A 24,718-nucleotide genomic window follows, 5' to 3' on the forward strand; every position below is an offset into this window, starting at 1 on the left:
TATGTACTTTTACCATATGATACGCATTTTTTCCACAAACACGCCTACTGCTGGATGCATACTCCCACACTAGCCGCCCACTTTCACGCCCATTTCGTTGGATTGCGAAGCCGTGCCTCTGCCACGCCTCCGTCACTCCCTGTTTTCGGTTATGTATTACGAGCAGATTTTCGTATAGCATTTCTGCACAAGTGTCGTATCGCTCGCTTTGCGCATGCGTATTTCCGCTTTTGCGCATGCGCAGTTTGAGATTTTTTGCCGTTTGCGATGCGATGAACTGCTGCGAGCAACTCGGAATGAGGGCCTTGGAGAGCACTTCTGTGCATACTCCATGTTTAGGTTCTTACAGGGAGGCTTCAAATCCCTAACCAATATACCCACAACTATACTTCTGCACATGCTTGGTGTCATCTTATCGTTGTGTTAGAGTATCACAGTGGGAGATGAATGTCTTCCACTTAGTTTCAGGAGACCCTACGATTATCACTACACCATCCTAATAAATAGAAAAGCAGAAGTAGGGATAACCACGCTGGTTTTAGAAAGATGAGATGTATATGTGAAATGTCTCTGGAAAAACTGACAATAAATATAAGATAAATTGTTATATTAGTCACCATGCAGCTTTTGGAGTGTAACTATATCCCTCTGATGCAAAAAATGGTGGCTGTCAGTGGTGCTCCCCTGAGTCAAAGCATACCTAAATTGACACAAGAGAAACAGACAAAAGATTCTGGTGGGGAGCACTCTATTCCAGAGAGATAAATGCTTCTAAATAAAAAAAAAACATGAGTAATACCCCTTTCAGACTGCCTAAGGTGGGTCGCGCACGGGACGGGAGCCTGACATGGGAGCTCCTAGCGTGCGACCCGCCTCAGGCTCCCCGTCGCCGCTGACTGCAACCCGGCATAATGCCGGGTTGGTGACATCAGCGGTGACGCGGCGGGAGTGGCGCAGGAGATCACATGATCTCCAAGCGCTGCCCGTACACAGAGAGTGAATGGGAAACGGGTCACATCGACCCGGCTCCCATTCACACCACACAGTGAGCCGGGTTGAAATACAGGGTTACTTGACCCTGTATTTCAACCCTTGCACGTTTCAGACCGCTCATGAACACGGGTTATACGCGTTCATGTGCCCATAACCCGTGTTCATAGATGGCGGTCTGAAAGGGGTATAAAAGTATATTTTCTAATAGATATGCTTTGACATAGTTGGAGTTCAGTTAGGAAATATACATGTGTAACAAGTGAGAAGATTAGCGAAAATATAAGCAAAATTGTAAGTAACAATATCAACTTAAATGCTATGATAATATCAAAGGCCGGACAAAATTAAATGGTCAGCAAAAGAAAGTACAATTTTCTATAATAGTGATTTTGAGGATATCAGGCAGCTCTATCTTAATATGCTGTGTGTCTAAAAATGTCATCTCTCCTACACATATCCCAGATGGGAAAAAGGTGTATATAGCATTTAAATCAATTGTCAGTTCAGTCCACCAGGGGCCATAGTGCTGTATATAATGATCAACAATGGAGAAATAAAGTGTGCAGATATAGCAAAGAAAAGAGTTAATTACGAGACCTGTGCATTCCCAAGTGGTCTCCCATCCAAGTACTAACCCAGCCCGCCACTGCTTGACTTCCAAGATCAGACGAGATTGGGCATATCCATTGGGGTGTGGCCACAAATAAAGAATTTTGCCATCATTAGCACACCAATGAATACAAACAGTATCGTAGCCAAAAAACATACACAGGTGTATACTTATAACAGGATGCAGTCATGTGACAGGTGCTGCGGTCACCATGCCTACGATGGAATCCCGAGCCCTCAAAATGCCGACTGACAGTATGCCGACCCACAGGGTCTATTCCCACTCATGAGTGTCCACAACACCCATAGAGTGAGAATAGAATCTGTGGCGAGCCACCGAGCCTGCTGCGTGCCGAGTGCAGCGAGCCTACAAGGGGTTTGGTTGCGCTTGCCCCCCTCCCCCGACGGGATCCTGGAGTCAGTATGCTGACCGCCGAGATCCCAGCAGCCGGCAACACGTTCCCAACCCCTTATAACCTATGAGACATCATGAATGGTCAAATTGCAGGCATGAGTATACAGTACTGTATGTGTATCAAACAATCTCAGTAGAATTAGAATCAATCTCAATACAGATTAACTGAACAAGGGATATAAATCCAGATAGGGATGATGGAGAGTCCTAAAGAAGGGGAGACAGGTCCCTCAAAATTGAAATATAATCTGGCAGTATATGATGCAAAAACACCTGTGCCTTTGTAGCACCCCACTTCTGCTGTTCATCCATCTTGCCTTATGGTATAGGATGGAGAATGAGAGAGTAGGGCGCTGACAACAGGTTGGAAAGACGATAAAGTGGATGTACAGTACCTTGCATACAGAATTCTGCAATACCAGGCCCTGGTGCAAAGGCATTGCAAGGTCTGCTTATTAACAAAAGAGGGCCTGTGATACGCTCCTATATATTAAAATATAAGCAATGGTATCAGGAAACTGCAAGTGGTTATGTAATACATATTGTATTAATTATCATGATTGCTGACACCCTAAACATACAAAGGTGTATGGAGCGTGCTGGTAGTCACACAATATATAAAAAAAGAGCACAGTAATCTCAAATCAATGCATCTTAATTTGCTAGGTGCACTACAAATAATAATATAAAATACATACTAATGATCATATCATATCTCAGTAGGAATGATAATCTCTTATTGATATAGTATGCAGTGTACATATATTAATCAGACCGTCTACTTTCAATTTGTGGTCATAAGTAGAATAGTGCAGCATATGTGCTATAGCATTGCATACTATACCCAGTTCTAATATCCCATCCTGCACTGGTGGTGTAGTGTAAAAGGATGATCCACTGGTGATGCAGTCGAGGCTTGTAGATATACATGCACCAAAGGTGAATGTGAGATACAGAGCAGCAGTATAGCGGCTGCGGACTCGAGTATGAATGCTGACTGGACCCGGCAACACAACCAGCAATGGACCTGTCTGCTGAGAGTCAAATAGCTAGTTAGTCTCATTCGTTGTCGAAAGTAACCAGACAAATTGCTCCACCAACTAAAATGGCCATGCACCACCACCCACAGAATTGAGAAAGAGCTATCAATCTGTCAATCCTATCCATGGTCTGCACGTGCGTGGTGCCATCTTGTCATTGTGTTAGAGCACCACAGTAGTAGATGGATGTCTTACACTTAGCTCCACAAGAACCTGCGATTACCACTAAACCATCCTGCTAAAACCGTTATTACCACTTGTATCCTGTACCGCCACCCATGGCCGTCTTAACAGCAGTGTAGGCCCCTGGGCAAAGCAATGCACTGGGGCCCCTACCAATCCTCCAATGGTAAGTTTGGGGGGGGGGGGGGGTGCTATCTCCCGCAAAGCATGTAGGACCTGGAGCAGTCATTTCAGTTAATTACACCTTCACTGCACAGATGGTGAGAGTTGGTGCTGAAGGTAGAATACTAAACTGTAGAAGGGGGTATTGGGCTAAATGAAGGTGCTCGCGGTACATGGCTTACAGGGTGGTAGGGGGTGTTCAACAGGCAGGGGAGATGTGGATTGTGGAGTGGGCTTAATATTGATCATTTTCCGGTGGGAGGGCAGCTTGCTTGACTGCAGATGTCTCCAGTTCCTGAAAATAGATTTCTTAGGTTTCAGTGGGATAAAAAAATAGTGCATTTCACCTTTCAGTAGGTACTGGGGACTTGGGGATCAGAGTACAGAAGTGAGAGCAATCTGCTGACAAAACTAAAAAACTGTGTACCAGGCGTGTGGAGCTGGAGCAGGGACCAAGTGCTGGAAGGCTGATATCTCTGGTTCTTGGCATAGTAGAGACAAGCTGCCAGTGTCCACCGAGAGTCACAGCTTTTAGAGTATACCATCAGAAAAGCTCTAAGTCAGAGAGAAACCGGGATATATGGCTGGGAAGAGCAATTAACAAGCTCGAATGGGGACCACTGCTTTGAAGTCGGATTTCTCCGGTTGCCCATGGCCAATTTTCAAAATGTGCCCATACGAAAAGAAGGCCCTGCCACTACCTTGATACAGTCAATAGCGGTAACCTATATGCTCCATTCGATGCATAATAGTCTGTGTAAACATAACTGTAAGCACAACTACAGTTCAGTAGGTGTGGAGAATTCAACATTTGAATATGACTGATATCTCCTGGGTACAATTGACATCCGATAATTTACTTTAGTATGAGGATTTAGAAATTATGTGATTCATCAAGTTCCGAAAATTTATTTTTTCGGAATCTGACAGTCACTGGTGAATTTCCCATTAGGCACATGAGGCATGTGCCTAGGGATGCCACTTATTGGGGGCGGCACTTTGATGCTTATTTTAGTACTGTCAGTTAGAACTTTATCAGTAACTTCTAAATATTTCCACCTTACTGTACCATATGCTATCTTGAAGAGTGGAAACAGATAGGACATGTAGAGACTGCCGCTATAAGTTGAGTTGTCCTACTTAGTAAATATGTATACATAATTAAAACTAAAACAAAATGTTATAGTTCATGTCTTTTTTATTTTTATATTAAGGTGCCAACCATTACATTAGAGCTTACTATATAACCCAGTGGGTTCACGATGCCCTAGAGCAGGCATTCCCAACCACGGTCCTCAAGGCACACCAACAGTGCAGGCTTTCGTGATATACAGGCTTCAGCACAGGTGACTTAATTAGTATCTCAGTTATTTTGATTTAACCATCTGTGCTGCAGCCTGGATATCACTAAAACAAGCACTGTTGGTGTGCCTTGAGGACCGTGGTTGGGAATGCCTTCCCTAGAGTATCAGCATTTTTATTCATGGCACCCCTAGGATGACAGCCGTTTATTGATAAATTAGGAAAAAAAACAATTGTGCTTCTGATTGTCCTCATGGTGTATGATTGGTAGCCACCAGCACTGGTGTTCCCTATCACTTTGACCAAAAATAATTTGCTTTGGTCTTGGACCACCAAGCCAAGGCATCCCTGCAAGAGTCTAGCGACACCACAGGGTGCCTAGGCACACAGTTTGGGAACCACTGGTATAACCAATGAAAATAATAAAATTGGGAAGACATTGATGTTGTGTCTAGGGACACCCTGATGGGATGCGGTTATGTGACTGGCAGTCAGGAGACCGCCGGTCACAATACCGACACCGGCAGCATCTAAAAATCCCGCGGGTTGGCATGACAACCAACTGGGACTATTCCACTCCCCTATTTCGACACCCATAGAGTGGGAATAGAACCTGTGGAGAACTCAGCGAGCCATCGAGCCTGCTGCGTGGTGAGCACAGTGAGCCCACAAGGGGCTTCATTGCGCTCGCCCCCCTCCTCTCCTGCTGGCCATGTAACAGCCGCGATCACGCCATCGGTATTGCGACATACCCAACCCTGCCCTGACAATTAAATCCGTCCCTGGTACTGGTGACACCTTCAGACACACACACACACACACACACACACACACACACACACACACACTGTTTAAACAAAGTGTCAGGTCAGAATGCTGGTAGAACAGCTATCTTGCTGGTCATAGATAATTTTATTGTTTTTATTACTTTTACCTGGAACATTCTAAAAACTGATTTTGAGGTTATTTGCACTATATTACTGTACATAGTGTACATACTATGTATATACATACTGTACAGCACTTTAGAAATCGTTGATACCTGCCACTTGAGCAAAATCTGAGGCTATTACTGATGTAGCCATACTCATTGTGGCTGTGCCTAGTCGCACCCATGTCTAGGTTGCCATGATGCATGCACTCATTGGCATGTGTATATTCGCACCCACGACTTATACACATTGCATTAAAGGGTCGCAGGTGTGAATATGCGCATCCAGGTGCAGCTAGTCATTCCCGCGTTGCATATGAACGTGCATACGCATCGTGGCAACGATGAGCCTGACTATATCTGTATATCCAACTTAATCCAAGCCAAGGCAGCCTCACATTCTTCAGGGCTGGTTCTAGACCTAGCGGAGCTCAGGGTAAGTTTCCTTTGGTGACCCCCTCCCACCCCCTTCATTCAAAACAGGGACAGTGTGCAACAAAGGCCCCTTATACATGTTACACCACCGAAGTGGCACTATGGAAGTAGCTGTGAGGTGAGTACAAGAGAGACAGGGGTGCGGACAAGAAAAAGAGAGAGGGATGTGAATGAGAGAGAGGGGTACGGAATAGAGAGAGAGGGGGGTGCAGACAAGAGAGAGATACAGGCGTGGACAAGTGAGAGAGGGGGTGCAGACAAGAGAGAGTGAGAGGGGTGCGGACAAAAGAGAGAGGGATACAGACGAGAAAGAGAGAGAGGGTTGCAGACAAGAGAGAGATAGAGGGGTGCGGACAAGAGAGAGTGGTTACAGGGGTTATGTTTGGAGTACTGTATTTAATGATGGGGATGGCCAAATATTCTCTGTAAAAGCGCTCCAAGAGAAAGGAGCTTGATGTAAACTGTTGATGTAAACGGTGACTTTGAGGACTATATTTTATGTATCATTTCGTATTATTGTCATTAGTCTATGTTTCTATACAATAAAAAATCAGCAAACAATAATTGAATCTGTGGTAACTTTTGACACATAATTACAGATTTTTAGCTGAATATGAGTAAAAAAAATTGGTGGTGGGGGTAGGAAGGAGGGGGGGCGGCCACTTCTGTATTAGCCTAGGGCGGCAGGAACCCTTAATTAGGCCCTGACCACCACCCACAGCCTAACCCTTCCACCCACGGCCTAACTCAGCCTAACCCTAACCTCCCCCCACAGCCTAACTCTTGCACTCACAGCCTAACCGGAACCTCCCTCTGCAGCCTAACCTTTCTCCGCAGACTAACCCTAATCTCCACCCACAGCCTAACCCTTCCACCCACAGCCTAACACTAACCCTTTTGCCCACAGCCTAACCCTAATGTCGATATTCTGGCAATGAGAGAGAGAGGGTTGCAGACAAGAGAGAGATAGAGGGATGCGGACAAGAGAGAGTGGTTACAGGGGTTATGTTTGGAGTACTGTATTTAATGATAGGGATGGCCAAATATTCTCTGTAAAAGCGCTCCAAGAGAAAGGAGCTTGATGTAAACTGTTGATGTAAACGGTGACTTTGAGGACTATATTTTATGTATCATTTCGTATTATTGTCATTAGTCTATGTTTCTATACAATAAAAAATCAGCAAACAATAATTGAATCTGTGGTAACTTTTGACACATAATTACAGATTTTTAGCTGAATATGAGTAAAAAAAATTGGTGTTGGGGGTAGGAAGGAGGGGGGACGGCCACTTCTGTATTAGCCTAGGGCGGCAGGAACCCTTAATTAGGCCCTGACCGCCACCCACAGCCTAACCCTTCCACCGACGGCCTAACTCAGCCTAACCCTAACCTCCCCCCACAGCCTAACTCTTGCACTCACAGCCTAACCGGAACCTCCCTCTGCAGCCTAACCTTTCTCCGCAGACTAACCCTAATCTCCACCCACAGCCTAACCCTTCCACCCACAGCCTAACACTAGCCCTTTTGCCCACAGCCTAACCCTAATGTCGATATTCTGGCAATGAGAGAGAGAGGTTTGCAGACAAGAGAGAGATAGAGGGGTGCGGACAAGAGAGAGTGGTGCAGACAAGAGAGAGAGAAGGGGGTGAGGACGAGAGCGCGAGAGAGCGGTGAAGACAAGAGAGAGAGAACTGAGGGAAAGAGAGAGAGAGAGTCAGCCAAGACAAGTAAACACCCGCACTCACCCTGACGAGAGGCCAGCGCACAGAACTCCTATAGTGGGCTGATTGTAGGCTCTTGCAGGTTGCTCCTGTCTCCTTGTGCTGCTGCAGCCTGGGTGATGCAACTCCTCCTCATGGCCGGGGGATCAAGCTTCCAGTGTGCACACCAAGTACTTGTGGGTGGGCGGCCATGTGTAGTAGTTCCATGTGCCATTCCCCAATGCTGCTCCATTTTCTCTTCCCTGCATCCGCTCTCAAAATGCCCTGCATGACGCTCCTGTTCCAGCAGGTGGGAGGGAAGAGCTCAGCAGCAGCAGCACTTTGTGATGGATGGATGCAATACATATGGGTGGGCATGGTGACTGTGGCTGATCCCATAGTTGCAGCGCCCTGGGCGACTGCCCTGCTTGCCCACCCCTAGATCCACCACTGGCATTGGTAAGCCTTGTATAAAGCCAGATCTCAGAAATGTGCTTTCCAAAATTGTTTAGTTGCAGTCTGCCAAGTAATGCAAAGTGAAGAGCATGATCTTCTCTAGAGCTCACTTGTAAATTAGGGGTCTATGGGGGTCATTCCGACCCGATCGCTTGCTGCAGTTTATCGCAGTGCAGCGATCGGGTCGGAACTGCGCATGCACCAGCGCCGCAGTGCATGATGTAGCATCTGACTCCATACTCCTGTCTAACACACAAATGTGTTTGTATCAGCTCTTGGTAGCGTTGTTGTGTAGGCCCCAGTCATAATGGCTTACAGTAATTCACATGGTCATAATGTTGACAATGTCAATATTCATCATGTAGATAGTGATGAAATGTCAAAATGTTAGAAGTTGGTGATTTACCTGCTCTTTGTGGTTGCAGCATCTCCAGTGAGGCTTTCTGGATTACGACAGTCATGTGACCATCACTTCTGGGTCAGACCTCTGATATTCCAGTGTTTTGGTATTTTCCCACTATGCCTAACCCTAATTCCTAATCTTGAACCTAACCCCCCCCCCCGCTCCCCCTCTAGTGCCTAATCCTAACCCACCCCCTTCCGTCTAGTCCTAACCCTAACCGCCCTCCTCAGCATAACCCTTCCACCCAAAGCCTAATTCTAACCTCCCCCCACAGCCTAACCCTCACCTCTTCCCACAGCCTAACCTTCTCCCACCAGGGGCCTGATCAACCAGTAGGCTGATTAGGCTGCAGCCTGGAGCGCTGGGTCCTGGGGGGGAAGCGCAGCGCCGGCACAATAGATTAATTAGGTTTCTTTCTTTTTTTTACTGTGCGATCCTGTTGCTGTGCCTAATGACAGCACCAAAATTGTCTGTGCCACTCACCCACTCATTGCCGCAGACGCAGTGCAGCAATGACTGATTCAGGCATCATCACTGCTGAGCATTGCCTGAGCTGCAGCGTCTTCCCCCTTCTCACTCAGTCCTGCTAATGCTGCAGCACGATGACAGAGAATCTGACATGCGCAGTAGGCATTCCACTCCAAGATGCTGAGAGGGCCATCAGGGTGCCATTTTCAGTAGCAGAGCATGGTGCCTCACAGGGCCTGAATAGGCTGACTGCCTGTCGGACCGTGTGTGTGTGTCCCAAGTCTATCTGAGGCTGTCTGGTGCATGTAATTGGGGGAGGGGAAGGTGTGCTGGACAATATTATTTCTGGGGAAGTGGGGGCTGTCTGGTGCATCATATTGGGGGGGGGGGGGAGAGGATCTGGGATCATATACTGGGGACTGTCTGGAACAATATTATCATGCGGAAGGCATCTGGGAGCATAGGGAGGTCTGACTGGAGCATATTACTAAAGGGGTTCTGATGCATATAACAGGGGTTGGGGCTTGTCTGGGGGAGTGGGGGGTCTGGGAGCATAGTATTACTGGGGGGCTGGTATGTGTGGTGCATATTATTGTCATGCCACCTTATGCCTCCTGCTGCCCGCTTTAATGTTTACAGCGTCTACGGGAGCAGGGGCGAATCAGCTGCGCACTTTCTGGAGCAGCAGCCTGGGAATCGAGAACAGGTAGGCTACCTCAGCGGCCTCTCCTGTCTCTTCAGCCCCGCTGCTCCGATCTCCAGCGGCTCCGGCTACCTTGTCCGGCTGCGCTTACCCAAACTCTCCGGCTGCCGCTGCAATGTTCACAGCGCTTACAGCTCGTAGCAGCGCCGGAGAGATCTGGATGCCAGCACTGCAAGGGGGATCTGCAGACTGACTAGCGCCGGCGGGGTGCGTCTTTTATATGCTCTCCTCTGCAGGCGTGAGGGACCCTCTCTTTGCACACGGCCTGAAATTACCGGCGCACAGGGACCCTTTTTGCACACAGCCTTCTCTATACCAGCACGCGGGGCCCCTCCACACGGCCTCTCTGCACTCAGCCACCGGCACGCGGGGCTCCCTTCTGCACTAAGCAATAAAAATCGTGAACACTGATAGGCTGCCTTCGCAATCCCACACACAGCCTTTGTGTATAGCAGGAACCCCAACAGCAGCCACCATTTTACCTGCCCCATATATGTACATTTTAGACACATATGCATAACGTATATACTTTAATACAATAACTTATATTTTAGCATTTCTCAATTACTTTATAAGCATATTACTCATTTGCCTATAACAACAGTATTAACCTATAACCATGTTACACTATTATGATGGTGGAGGTCCGAAGCATAATTTACCTTAAGGGATGGTGTTGATCATATTATTGGTATCCGGACTCCAGGTCGACAACAAAAAGGTCGACACACCTTAGGTCGATGCCAATTGGTCGACACACCTTAGGTCGAAATGGACAAAAGGTCGACATGGACAAAGGTCGACAGGAACAAGGTCGACATGGAAAAAGGTCGACATGAGTTTTTCACCATTTTCCCCCTTTTTTGGAACCTTTTCATACTTAACGATCCACGTGGACTACGATTGGAAAGGTAATCTGTGCCGAGCGAAGCGAAGGCACCATGCCCGAAGCATGGCGAGTGAAGCGACCCATGCGAGGGGACGCGGTGCACTAATTGGGATTCCTCGTCACTCTACGAAGAAAACGACACCAAAAAAAACACATTAAAAACTCATGTCGACCTTTTTCCATGTCGACCTTGTTCCTGTCTACCTTTTGTCCATGTCAACCTAAGGTGTGTCGACCAATTGGCATCGACCTAAGGTGTGTCGACCTTTTTGTTGTCGACCTGGAGTCCCAGACCCCATATTATTATGGGGTGGGGTTCTGGATCACATTATTACAGGGGTTATGTTTGGAGTACTGTATTTAATGATGGGGATTGCCAAATATTCTCTGTAAAAGTGCTCCAAGAGAAAGGAGCTTGATGTAAACGGTGACTTTGAGGACTATATTTTATGTATCATTTCGTATTATTGTCATTAGTCTATGTTTCTATACAATAAAAAATCAGCAAACAATAATTGAATCTGTGGTAACTTTTGACACATAATTACAGATTTTTAGCTGAATATGAGTAAAAAAAATTGGTGGTGGGGGTAGGAAGGCGGGGGGGCGGCCACTTCTGTATTAGCCTAGGGCGGCAGGAACCCTTAATTAGGCCCTGACCGCCACCCACAGCCTAACCCTTCCAATAAAACCAGAAAGTGGAGGAAAGTATCAGAGTGCGCTCAGGAACAGCAGCAAGTGTGAAAGATTCTGTCTAGGAGGGTACTCTCTCCCTCCCCACACATAGATTAATACAACAAAAAGTGACAGAAAGTGAACCACAATGCGCTACACACGGTGTAAAATAAATAAAACTAGATACGTTCACCAATATCTTTCCTCCTCCACGTTAACGTAGATGGATTTGTTCCTCATGTGCATGTAAGGAAATTAAAAAAGATTTGCCATATGGTGAAGTACAGTTTAATATATTTAAAAACTTAATTTCTAGCATCAATCATTCACAGAAAGTGCAAGTGCAATAGTACAATGACAGCAATAATGGGGAATCCTCTGGAGGCTGCAAAAATGAACAATTACCGGCAGGATGCAAGGTTATTCGCATAGAATAATCCTGACTGCATAGGAGTCTATTGGATAGCCCGGGTTCCTTAGACCATATGTGCAGATGGTTCTCCCGTCGGGTCTTAGTCCAGTCAGCTGCCTCCGTCACCCCACGTCCACTGGACGTGGGGTGACGGAGGCAGCTGACTGGACTAAGACCCGACGGGAGAACCATCTGCACATATGGTCTAAGGAACCCGGGCTATCCAATAGACTCCTATGCAGTCAGGATTATTCTATGCGAATAACCTTGCATCCTGCCGGTAATTGTTCATTTTTGCAGCCTCCAGAGGATTCCCCATTATTGCTGTCATTGTACTATTGCACTTGCACTTTCTGTGAATGATTGATGCTAGAAATTAAGTTTTTAAATATATTAAACTGTACTTCACCATATGGCAAATCTTTTTTAATTTCCTTACATGCACATGAGGAACAAATCCATCTACGTTAACGTGGAGGAGGAAAGATATTGGTGAACGTATCTAGTTTTATTTATTTTACACCGTGTGTAGCGCATTGTGGTTCACTTTCTGTCACTTTTTGTTGTATTAGCCTAACCCTTCCACCCACGGCCTAACTCAGCCTAACCCTAACCTCCCCCCACAGCCTAACTCTTGCACTCACAGCCTAACCGTCTTTTCGTATGGGCTCAATGGGCTCTTGCCCAAGGGCCCCAGGAGTATAAGGGCCCTAGTATGATAGCTGAGGGTCCCCTCTTTCCAGGGGTACCAGATTTTTTTAAAATCGGCCCTGGGGATCCGGAGATATCTGATTTGAAAGCAGTGGTCCCCAACCAAGCCTGCTAATTGCTCTTCCCAGCCTGATATCTCGGATTCTGTCTGACTTAGAGTTTTTCTGAGGATATAAGCCAAAAGCTATGACTTTCCTCTTTCAGTGGACACTGGTAGCTTGTCTCTACTATGCCCAGAACCAGGGATATCAGCTTTCCAGCAGCTGGTCCCTGCTCCAGCTCCACATGCCTGGTATGCAGTTTTATATTTTCATTGGTGGATTGCTCTGGCTCCTGAACTCTGATCCTCAAGTCCCCAGAACCTTCTGAAAGATGGGACTCTCTAGGTTTATATCCCATTCAAAGCTAAGAAATATATTTTCAGGAACTTGAGATATCTGCAGTCAAGCAATCTGCCCTCCCACCGGAAAATGATAAATATTAAGTCCACTCCACTATCCACCCCTCCCCTACGTATTAAACACCCCCTCCCACCATGGAAGTCATGTACCAGGGCTTCTTAATTCAGCCCTATGCTGCTTTCTACAGTTTAGTCCCATCTGTGTAGTAAAGGAGTACAGTATTTAGCAGAAATTAATGTTCCAGGTCCTACATACTGAGCGCAAGATAGAATACCTCCTACAGCCTGCAGAAAATCAGAGCTGCGCTGATAGCACCCCCCACCCTTACCGCTGGAGGATGGGTAGGGGGCCCAGTACATTGCTGTGCCCAGGGGCCTTTACTGCTGTTAAGACGGCTCTGCTCCCTCTGCAGCCTAACCTTTCTCCGCAGACTAACCCTAATCTCCACCCACAGCCTAACCCTTCCACCCACAGCTTAACACTAACCCTTTTGCCCACAGCCTAACCCTAATGTCCATATTCTGGCAATGTCATGATTTCACCTAAGAATAAAAAGCTGCCGTTGAAGCAACTGTTTAGAGATACAAGGGCGTGGCTACCATAGGTGCAGGGAGTCCAGCTGCTATGGGGCCCACTCTCCTTGTCAAAGTTTCATATGTTATATAAATGTTTCACCATTGGGTGGTACAATGGGGCCCTTAAAAACGTTTGCCTTGGGGCCTACATTATATCTAGGTATGCCCCTGGACCTGCTCATTGTAATGCGTAAATTAACTGGAGGGTATTATAATGTTGCATAATATGAAATGGGGCACTGTAATATGGCACTGTATAAAGTGGAGGCACAGTAGTGTGGCATAATATGAACTGGGGAATGTGAATTTGGGGACACTGTGTTACATAATGTGTACTGGCAGACCTACAATGTGACATAATGTAAACGGACACTACTATGGTTCATAAAATAAAATAGGAGACTACTAATGGGTATAACATTAACTAAGGCACTACTATGGTTCAGAAAATGGCACTATTAAAGGACATAATAATTAACACTTGCTTTGGAGAGGTATTTCTCTAAAAGCATTGGGGCTTGGGCCCCTTCAAAATGTTGCTATGGGGCCCACAAAGTTCTGGCTACGCCACTGTATAGATATGCATATGTATATAAAGTTGTGTATAAATATACAGTAAACATGCTCAGAAAACTCACGTTTTTTTCTCAGCGACATATTGCAACGTTAATACATTTTGTTTGGCCATATTTTTTTCAGAGCAAAAATTTGAATAGTGGACAGGTAGCATTTAACTTGCCTCAAACAAATCAGTTCCATTTTTTTGTCTGTCTATTAACATAGCATAAAACATTTAATTGCTTGCATTAATTATTGCCCTGAAACTAAAATGAAACTATTAATGTGTGTCTCTCCATGACAGTGCTACATATATCTGACTTGGGGTGTAGCCACTGTCTGAATCATGATTACTTTATGCCTCAGCATGTTGGAAAGAAAAATATTGAGTTTGGCAATGTTGCTATAGTTACTGTATCGTGGTTGTAACTGATAAGCGTTACAATTGTTATTCTAACATGTATGTTTCACAATTAAAGTCTTTTACGTGAGCATGTACTAGAGACCTGGATGCTAATATAGGGAAATCACAGAGGGCATTCAGCACCATGTGTGTGTGTGTCTTGTCATTTTTTAAATATTACATTTACAGTTGGAGGACAGGTGCTAGCAAGCCCTTTACTGCCCAGGCATGCTGGCATTTGTGGTTCTCCAAGTGCCGGCATGCAGAGCAGGCTTGCTAGTACCAGTGGCGTAAGTTTGTCTCAGTTGCCCGGAGGCAAGAAAAATATTGGTGCGCCCCCCCCCCCCCCCTCCATGTATATAATTTGCTCCTGCATAGTAAGCCTGCAGATTCTAACTATATGAAGCTACTACAAAACCATTGCAACTAGGCATATCTATGTAGGGGTCCAGCCACACACTACATAGATCTGCTCAGTCCCTCACAATGCTGATTATTTCTCTGACAATTAATTTGCAAGTGTCACATCCAGGATTAGAACCCACAACCTATTACACTGGAAGCATGCACCTTACTTATGGAGATATCTGCTGTTGCATAGGAAGTATGAGAATTCTAACTATATGAAGTTACTTGTAATTGTCAGAGAAATAACTTCATAATGGCCCTCATTCCGAGTTGTTCGCTCGCTAGCTGCTTTTAGCAGCATTGCTCACGCTAGGCCGCCGCCCTCTGTGAGTGTATCTTAGCTTAGCAGAATAGCGAACGAAAGATTAGCAGAACTGCTACTAAATAATTCTTTGCAGTTTCTGAGTAGCTCCAGACCTACTCACAGATTGCGATCATCTCAGTCCGTTCAGTTCCTGGTTTGACGTCACAAACACGCCCTGCGTTCGGCCAGCCACTCCCCAGTTTTTCCAGACACTCCCGCGTTTTTCCCTGACACACCTGCGTTTTTTTAGCACACTCCCGGAAAACGCTCAGTTACCTCCCAGAAACGCCCATTTCTTGTCAATCATTTACCGATCAGCAGTGCGACTGAAAAGCGTTGTACGAACACCAGCAAAACTGCTAAATTTTGTGTTAAAAAACGTAGCGCATGCGCTCTGCGCACCATGCGCATGCGAATATAGCAGCAAATCGCAGCATAGCGAAAGTTGGCAATGAGCGAACAACTCGGAATGACCCCCATAGTTAGAATTCTCATGCTTCCTTTATAGGAGCAAATAGCTTCATCAGTACGGTGCCTGCTTCCAGTATATCTATAATAAAGAGGGTGTGATTTGTAAGGTGCAGTGGCTAGTGGGGAAGTTGGCTACAGAAGAGTTACCGGCTGTTGTCAATTAACTTAATTGATTAATGTTACTGAACACACAGAACAGGAGGAGAGGTGCCCCCTTCAAAGCAGGAGCCCGGCGGCAGCTGACTCCGTTGCCTCCCAGAGTTCTGCCTCTGGCTAGTACCTGTAGTCCCACTGTAATGGACAATATTTTTATTCTATTTTTACACAATGGGGCAGATGTATTAACCTGGAGAAGGCTTAAGGAAGTGATAAACATGTGATATGTGCAAGGTGATAAAGGCACCAGCAAATCAGATCCTAACTATTAATTTAAATATTGGAGCTGATTGGCTGGTGCCTTTATCACCTTGCACATATCACTGGTTTATCACTTTTTATGCCTTCTCCAGGTTAATACATCTGCCCCAATCAACCTAGCACCCACAAAGGTGCGGGGGATAGCCCCAGTCTACAGCCCTGGCCTAAGATATACTCAGGAGGGGCAACCCCTTTATTCCTGATGAATCCCTGGACTAGTTGGGGAGGTTAATGTTTTGGCCAGGGAGAATCCGTGAAGCGTATTGCCCGACTATGGCATTACCCCCTGCTGGTTGAGCCTGATACTTGTTCATAGAAAAACGGGGGACCCTGACACAGTTTTTCCTCATATTTCCGGACCGGAACTGTCTCATAGACAAGGTGCTGGTTATACTGTTGGGCGGGGATCCCACACAATTTATTTTCTATTTTTTAACCATTTAGTTACACTATTACACACAGAAGCACTGCAATGCACAGCTCACAGGCAGGTCTATTTGATTTCTGCAACTGAACTTGCATATGAAAAACACAATTCAGTGAAATTAAATTCTTAGTAAATCTGTGTGCTTGAAAAAGAAAAGCTTGCACATACCCTAGCGATGCCCAGCGTGTTTAATCGTGACCAAACGTGATTCTTAGTAAATGTACCCATTAGGATAAAAATGGAAACATTTTTTTCATTGATTGTTGATACTAAAGCGGAAGAATGTTGGACTTTGTTGTGATGTTTTCATTAGTACCAATGTACTTTTTTAAGATTTTTCCACCTTTGTACTCATAATAAATAGTGTCATTTTACTTTGCGGAAACTGTTGAGTGTGGAGAGGAGGTGTGCATGTGATATGTGTTAGGCAGAACAGGATATAGTTATGCTGGGATCCCGCCCAACTCCGAGAACCTGCCCTAATCTTCACCCTGACAGTCTGCATGCCTACTAACAGTGGCTATTCCCACTCGTGGGTGTCCACGGCACCCATAGAGTGGGAATAGAACCTGTGGCGAACTCAGCGAGCCTGCAAGGGGAGCCGCGTAATGCTCGCCTTCCCAGCAAGCAATCTAAAGATTGGGATCCTGGCGTCGGTATGGTGACTGGCGAGATCCCAAACGCCGGTCACCCGACCCAAGCCAGCAGAACATTGAGCTGCACTGATCCTAAAGGTATTCTGCAAAACACAACAGGTGTGCTTTATAAATGACCTCTACTACATTTGGACTGTGCCAAACATTTCTCAATCTTGCTGTCTCATAAGGAATAGGCTTGAAAGAAAGCAAACAATGCCAAGATATCAAATTAGACAAGAGAACTGAAAGAGAATGGATGTTATTTGTTATACTTTAGTATCAGTAACAGTGGCAGATTTTACCAGGGGCTGCAGGGCTGCATGGCTGTAGCACCCCCAGTAAAAGTGCCACCTACTGGAATCACTATATGCTTATCACATGCTGGACTATGATCGGCAATTAGGGCGTCCAATGGGAAGCCTTTCTGGCAGTTCTACTGTGCTTCTAGAGCTGCAGCTGATACAGTCTGTAGATGCCGCAGGGGAAAAGGGGGAAATGGGTGCGCATGCGCATGTTTCCCTGGCAGCCATAATGTGCTTCTATGGACTGCAGTTGCATGTGCGAGTTCAGAAAATGTGCAAGTTTAACGCACCCCTTTTCAGTACTTGCACCCTATTACATTTAGGGGGTAATTCCGAGTTGATTGCAGCATCAAATTTGTTAGCAGTTGGGCAAAACCATTTGCACTGCACGTGTGGCAGATAAAACATTTGCAGAGAGAGTTAGATTTGGGTGGAATGTGTTCAAACTGAAATCTAAATTGCAGTGTAAAAATAAAACAGCCAGTATTTACCCTGCACAGAAACAAAATAACCACCTAAATCTAACTCTCTCTGCACATGTTATATCTGCCCCCCCCCCCCACCCCCCCTGCAGTGCACACGGTTTTGCCCAACTGCTAAAAAATGTCCTGCTGCGATCAACTTGGAATTACCCCCATGGTTTTACCCAACTGCTAACAAATTTGATGCTGCGATCAACTTGGAATTACCCCCTTAGCTCTATAGTATGTATTTGTTGGCCAGATCTGACAATTTAAAAACTTCTAGGAAATGTATTAATTATTAGTGAAGGTGTACCAGAGCTACCGAAAAAAGTCTTTAGATTTTTAGCTTAAAATAGGATTCTTATTACTACTTGGCACCAACCCAAGAGCTGCAAACTAAAATCTGCGTTAAGTACAATTGTTACCCACATTTACTTCAAAGAGCAACAAAAGAAAGATGCGTCAGATTTTAGAACACAGGGGGTCATTCTGACCCGTACGCTCGCTGCTGTTTATCGCAGCCAAGCGAATGGGTCTCTACTGCGCATGCACCGGCGCCGTAGTGCGCTGGCGCATGCCAGACGGCCAAAGGCAGTGGCAGGGATGCGATCGCTTCTGCCTGATTGACAGGCAGAAACAATCGCTGGGCGGGAGGGGGCGTTTGTTCCGGCCAACGCTGGCGTGGCCGGACCGAATGGGGGGCGGACCGCAGCGACTGCGTGACGTCACACGCAGCTGCTGCGGGCCAGAGAGCGATGAGTAGCTCCCGGCCAGCATGCTAAAGCTGCGTTGGCCGGGAGCTACTCTTGAAGTGCAAAGGCATCGCCGCTGTGCGATGCCTTTGCAAATCTGCGAGGGGGGGCCGGACTGACATGCAGGGCGGACTAGCCCTGTGCTGGGCGTCCCCCCGCATGCCAGGGATGAAGATTGTAGCGCACAGCTACGATCAACTCGGAATGACCCCCACAGTTCCAGATTCATACATAAGTAGTAGCAAAACTTACATAGTTAAACTACTGCTATCTGAAACATCAAATGAAACTAAAGATCAGTGTTTTTAGGTGAGGCACGCATTGTATAGATGTCTGACAAAGCACCTTCAATCCAGATGGATAATATGTAAATAATTCCTTCCGTAGTAATTAGTAACTCTTTCACTGACAATAAGAACAGTATCTTTAAGTAGGACATTAACAGGGAAATACCAAAACATATGCCTTATAATTTAAATGGAACATTTGATTTCATTGGACCATAATATAACATATAGCATACACCCACCAGTGAATTAAGACACACACAAAAGCCATCGCCACATGCTCAGCAATTGAATACTCCGTCGCAATCATGACACATATGCAAGGGACATCAGCCCTCATTTCGAGTTGTTCGCTCGCTAGCTACTTTTAGCAGCCGTGCAAACGCATAGTCACCGCCCACAGGGGGGTGTATTTTCACTTTGCAAGTGTGCGAACGTCTTTGCAGCGGAGCTCTGCAAAAACATTTTGTGCAGTTTCAGAATATGTCTGGACTTACTCAGTCCTTGCGATCACTTCAGTGTTTTTGTTCCCGGAATTGACGTCAGAAACCCGCCCCGCAAACGCCCTCTTTCTGTCAATCTCCTTGCGACTGGCTGCGCGAATGGAATTGTCGTAGAAGCTATCGCTGGGTAAAGAACCACTGTGTACTCGTGCGACGCGCCTGCGCATTGCGGTTCATACGCATGCGCAGATTAGCCCCATTCTGCCATGATCGCTGCACTGCGAAAATCCATAGCGAGCTATCAACTTGGAATGACCCCCATCAATTCCATGAGTGCTTCCACGGCTATGCAGAATGGCCACCGGAACGGCAACACTGTTCTCATGTTTATGCGTACAAGATCGTAGTTGCACACTGACACATACACTAAAAAATGGTCATGTCGCACCTGTGTTTTTACAGACACACCCGGTTACCTCCCCCAATCGACCTCTTCCAATCAAATGCTCTGCAACTGATTCCTCACTGCATGCGGCATCGCCAAGGGACCTTGACCCGTGTTGAAATGACAGCTCAACGACTCCATTGTACATGCACCCCCAATTCCTCTTAATCAGAAAAAGCTGAGTGGAGCCTCCATATTGGTTAGAGCACCCATCGCAATCTCCCATTTGCTACCAACCACTGTAGAAACCACTTGAGCTGTACCAGTTATACTTACACTGCTGGCAGTGAAGAAACTAGATCACTGCACCAATGATTTGTTTTTCTTCTGTGGTATGTGACTTTGATGTAAGATAATGTAAAAAAATACAAATTCCATCAAAACATTGTCTACTCTCAAACAGGTGCTTTGATTAATTTCAGTTTTTAAAATATTCCTCTCAATGTACTGGAGTTTGTTACTTTATACATGTAGTAAATAACTAATGATAGTAAAGTTTCTATACCTTTTGTGCTATATATATTGATTTTATGGTTTCACGTACATTGATTTCACTGAGAACAATTTCAAGCTTGCTTTATCTTATACACTTTCAATAGCAAATATTGTTGCAGGTGGTATTGGTAATATCAAGCCTTTAGCACAGTGAAATACTGTATCTCTGCTGATAAACTCCTTGGTCTAAGGGACAATTTATAATGTAGGGTATTATTAAGTGAACAAATTAATGGAAAAAAACAAGAGATTAATTCTGATATAAAATCACCTTTTCATCTTCTAATATATAAAAATGAAAATTTGTCCTTCTGTCTTTCTATACAAATCCACAGTTTACAAGCGAAGATCATGAAATTTTACATACGAGCGTATTAAAACACAGCAGAGGCCACTAAAACATTTGAAATCCCTAGCACCCCTAGGGGGGCAGACAGCAGCACAGAGTATATCAGGAGACAGCATAACTCCGGAATTGCTGAAGCAATGTACTCAAAAATTGGTACACATATGCCTTACAATCTGGCAACAAACACTGTGGGGAGAAGACAACCCTAGCACCCCTAGGAGTGAGGCAGCAGCACAGAGTTTTTCAGCAGACAGCATATCTCTGGAATGCCTGCAGCAATTTACAACAAACTTGGTACACATATGATTTACACTATGGAAACAAACACTGTGGGGTCAGACACCCCTAGCACCCCTAGGGGTGAGACAGCAGCACAGAGTATGTCAGCAGACAGCAAAACTGTGGAAGGCCTGGAGCAATTTACACCAAACTTGGTACACATCTGACTTACAATCTGGGAACAAACTCTGTGGGGGTTAAACACCCCTAGCACCCCTAGGGGTGAGACAGCATCACAGAGTATTTCAGGAGACAGCATAACTCCCGAATACCTAGACCAATTTACAACAAACTTGGTACACATATGACTTACAAGCTGGGAACAAACACTGTGGAGGTAAGACACCCCTATGGGTGAAGCAACAGCACAGAGTTTTACAGCAGACAGCATAACTCTGGGATGCCTGAAGGAATTTACACCAAACTTCCTACACATATGACTTACACTCTGGGAACAAACACTGGGGGGGGCGGGGGGGGGGGGGGGGTTTACACACCACTAGCACTCCTAGGGGTGGGCCTGCAGCACAGACTACATCAGGACATGCATGATATGTCAGTGATGACAGGGCTGCATGTGACAGGGCCAGTGACATGATGTGAGGAGGGGAATGCAGGTGGCACAAACCCACACACTGAGAATTATATAGTGGAAGTTGCACGGTCCCCCAGCAGCACAGAGTATATAAAGAGATACATAATGTGCTGCACTATATATGAAACTGTACAAAAATCGATAATTTCACTGGGGCACTGACATGATGTGAGGAGGGGAATGGAGGCAGCACGAAGCCACAGACTGAGAGTTGTATAGTGGGAAGAGCAGGGTCCCTTGGGGGACCAAAAAGGGGTCCGGCCACTACACAAAGTGCGTCAGGGAAGCAAGATATGCCTATATACTAGATCTCCAACCAACGTAAATTAACTAACAACTATCAATGTAATTTACCATCCTCATCCCGTAGCGATACACGGCTATTCAGCTGTCTACAATGTTATTTATACTGTGTGTTTAATATTTACATTTATTTTTGTAAACAGACATTCTTAATATCCCAGGCAACGCCGGGTACTCCAGCTAGTCAGTTTATAAAACAGGCACTATGGATCATACGTTGTATTTTTGTTGCTATATAGTTTATCTACTGGTTTCAAAATGCAAAACATTCTGTATATGGGCCCTCATTCCGAGTCGTTCGCTCGGTATTTTTCATCGCATCGCAGTGAAATTCCGCTTAGTGCGCATGCGCAATATTCGCACTGCGACTGCGCCAAGTATCTTTGCTATGAAGAAAGTATTTTTACTCACGGCTTTTTCATCGCTCCGGCGATCGTAATGTGATTGACAGGAAATGGGTGTTACTGGGCGGAAACACGGCGTTTTATGGGCGTGTGGCTGAAAACGCTACCGTTTCCGGAAAAAACGCAGGAGTGGCCGGAGAAACGGGGGAGTGGTTGGGCGAACGCTGGGTGTGTTTGTGACGTCAAACCAGGAACGACAAGCACTGAACTGATCGCACAGGCAGAGTAAGTCTGAAGCTACTCTGAAACTGCTAAGTAGTTTGTAATCGCAATATTGCGAATACATCGGACGCAATTTTAAGAAGCTAAGATACACTCCCAGTAGGCGTAGGCTTAGCGTGTGTAACTCTGCTAAATTCGCCTTGCGACCGATCAACTCGGAATGAGGGCCATGATTCCATAATCAAGCAACCCTATTTCAGGTGCTGAGAAATAGATATGTAATGAAAATAACTAGACCTGTGGGTCGACCCCATGTTTTGGATTGGTTTTAATTTGTCGTTGGGTTCTGGTTTTGGCTTTACCAAAATTGTCCTTACTGGTTTAGGTTCTGGTTTTGTATCTGCATTTTTTTTCTTTAAAAATTGATTAAAACAGCTAAAAATCACATAATTTGGGCCTTTGTTTCTTCTAACAGTATTATTAACCTCAATAACATAAATTTTCAGTCATTTCCAAATCAATTTTGACCACCTCAAAGCTCACAATAATGTTTTTATCTAGTTTAGGCCAAAAGGTTGCAGCGAGGCAGCTGGCTGACTAAGCTAAGTGACAGCAATTGGCATGGCAGGTTGGGTATGCGTTAACACTGCTGGGGATCCTGGCGGTCAGCATACTGACCGCGGTATCCTGGTGGCAGAATGATCGTGGAGGGGCGAGCGCAACAAGCCCCTTGTGGGCTCGATGGCAAGCTGCGCTCACCACAGGTTCTTTTCCCACTTGATGGGTGTTGTGGATACCCAAAAGTGGGAATAGTCCCTGCTAGTCGGCATGCTGACTATTCGGATTTAGAGGGGGCGGGATGTAGCCATCGGTAATGTGACCGGTGGTCCCCTGACTGCCGGTCACATAACTACATCCCAACATGGCACATCTAGGAAAAAGAGTGGCACTGCAGTAGCAGACAGGATGGCAGTTTAATAAACTATACAAACACATAGAAAGTAACCAAGAATGTTTTCATTAATCAAGAACTAGATCAGAAGGAAGGAAGGAATGATTGTAAGTTAATTTAATGTTTCATTCCAAAAATTATAATCAATGGGGGCACTGGGTACAATATTGAAAATTCTTCTTTTATTGCCTTTTCTCTCCTCAGTTGCTGTAAAACAAGCTTCAGATCTCGATCTAGGCCTCACACATGTTAATTTTAATTAATTAATCAATCAATCAATCAATCGATTCTGGTGCTCTGTTATGGACTTTACTCTCCTCATCCTCAGTTGCTGCAAAATAGTCCTGTTTAAAAAATAAAAAGGACATGCATAGTTTAATAAATCAAGTACTATGCTTCTGCAAAAGGGACTGCCACTTTGTGGCTGAAGTACTTGGTTTGTTTGGGCTCCCACAGACTACCAATGGACAGCTAACAGTGTTGTTAATGATGGGCTTAAGGATGCTAACAGCCATAATTAAAATAAAATTGGTGCAAGATGGAATTGTTCTACAGCCCTCCCACCTATGCTAACAAACCAAGCATTCAGTGAATGGGACTTCCACAAAACAATTTATTGGAAGAGCTACCTCTAATCACTAATGAGGAGGTTGATGATGGTGTTAATTACAACAAATTATTACAATTTAGAAAAATTTATTTCATGAACCTGCCGCAAATGACATAACATGGAGGAGGTGACTAGATGGTTAATGTCCCTACTTCTACTAACATTGTCCTCACAAATGGAGAAGATGCCTTCACAAACGTTGTCAAGATTTGTGTAAACATAATACCACACTCAAGATGTGGCTTTTTTGGCCTTGTGGACAGACATCACAATGGCTTTTTTTTTTTTAATCAAGAACTGCTGCCACTGATGACTGACTTTCACAAATAACAACATCATCAACATACTCCTCTTCAGTAGAGTCAGATAGTACACAAACATGCCCCTCATCCTGTTCCACTTCCACACTAGAATCCTCAAGTTCTGTTATGTCATCATCACAATCTTTACTTGCACTGCTCATCCCCACATTTGCAGATTGTGCAGAAATGATGGAAAGAGGTGAAGGAGACTTCTGCTCTGAGAAATGTCAGACTGACACATAGCTAACGTGAACACCCCAGACTCTATTCAGGGATTTGTGAACACACAGTTTGTTCCTCAGTCTAAGTTTTCTTTTTTAGGGGGTACTGATTTGTCGGATTTGTGACACCTCAACCCATTTTTTTAAAGTTGTTAAATATTTTAACTTCAGGTGCACTTTCCTAAATTTTCTGCTTCCTGGACTACTTTTATAAATGTTGTAGTACTATCATGACTACAGCAGACACAAGTTGTAACAAAAATA

At 45.2% G+C, this 24,718-nt stretch overlaps 1 pseudogene; it reads right to left on the bottom strand.

The window, feature by feature from the left end:
• Positions 1-1,578: 1,578 nt before the first annotated feature.
• Positions 1,579-1,698, bottom strand: LOC134930465 (5S ribosomal RNA; annotated as a pseudogene).
• Between the last annotated feature and the right edge of the window lie 23,020 nt (positions 1,699-24,718).

Source organism: Pseudophryne corroboree, chromosome 5 (assembly GCF_028390025.1).
Source record: "Pseudophryne corroboree isolate aPseCor3 chromosome 5, aPseCor3.hap2, whole genome shotgun sequence".
Taxonomy (NCBI): Eukaryota; Metazoa; Chordata; class Amphibia; order Anura; family Myobatrachidae; genus Pseudophryne; species Pseudophryne corroboree.